The 1,143-nt window shown below is 73.7% G+C and overlaps 1 protein-coding gene across 1 annotated transcript in view; it reads left to right on the top strand.

Annotated features, from left to right (window-relative positions):
• H696_06020 (hypothetical protein) overlaps positions 1–1,143 on the top strand; it is an 8,356-nt gene that overhangs the window by 2,243 nt on the left and 4,970 nt on the right. The gene's annotated exons all lie outside the window — the stretch shown is intronic.

The following is a 1,143-nucleotide window of genomic DNA, read 5'->3' as shown; positions in this document are numbered from 1 at the left end:
GGGGGGGGGGGGGCGCCTTTCCCGCTTGTTGACCAGCTGCCGCGTTTTTGGCGGATGGGCGCCCGCAGGAATGTGTCATAATACACGTGACCCCGTCATCAGACCCACACGGGATGTGTCTGCGGGCACTCCAGAACCCCGCCAACATTGTTCATTCCGACGAACCCTCATGAATGGGGCCGGCCGTGTCCGGCCCCGCGCGAAAGGCCGGGTGATGCCGCAAAGGAGCGGGGGGACACATATGGGGTGGGCGGGTCTCTCGCCCGCCGGCCAGGCCGCCCGCCCGCCCGCCCGCCCGCCCGCCGCTCTGCCCGTCGCCGGTGCGGGCCGCCTGACACGCGCAAATGCCCCCGGGCGTGGTGGCGGGAGTCCGGTGGGCGCGGATGTGTGCTCCCGGAATGGGGCATTTTAGGGGGAGGGGGAGGGGGGGGGGCGCATATTGCACGGCAACAGTGGCTCCGGCCGCCGGCTTGGCCGGTGATGGGGGGCGTGTGTGTGTGTGTTGTTGTTGTTGTTGTTGTTATTATTGCCGGCGCGTCTCCGTGGGGCGAGGCGGGCGGGGGGCCGGGTAAATATACACGGAGACATGTGCGTGCGGGGATATATTCCCGGCGCGCTGGGCGGGACCAGGGGGGAGGGATGCCTCCGCCACGCACATACGCGCGCCTGGGCGAGCGCGGCGTATGTATGCCCGGCGCTGACCGATGTGCCGGCCAGGGCGCCCGGACATTCCTCAGTGTGGCCAGGCGCGCCGGTGTCGCCGGCCCCGGTGCCGTGCCGGGGTGTGGCGCGCTCGCACGGGGGGGGGGGGGCAGGGCGCCAGCCGGCGCGCCCCGCGGCCGGAATGGCCGTCCAACTCGTGTGCGCTCACCTGGGACCGTGTGCCCCTGAGGCCCCCTGAGAACCGGCGAGGGGTGGGGGGAGGGGGGGGGGGCCCGGGGCCCGGGACCCAGCAGACACCGGCCACAGCCGGTCCCCGCCCCCGCCCCCCCCCCCCCATCGACCGGGGGGAATCGACACACCCCGGCGTGTTGGGGCCCGGGGTCCGGTACTCCGCCGGGTCCGCTGCTCGAGACCCCGTCCGCCGTCCGTCGCCCGGGGCAGGGGTCCCTGTGCGGCAGATCGCCGCCCCAGCAGGGGGGG

This window comes from Fonticula alba, assembly GCF_000388065.1.
Source record: "Fonticula alba strain ATCC 38817 unplaced genomic scaffold supercont2.17, whole genome shotgun sequence".
NCBI lineage: Eukaryota > Rotosphaerida > Fonticulaceae > Fonticula > Fonticula alba.
This window is presented reverse-complemented; position numbering and strand designations above follow the sequence as displayed.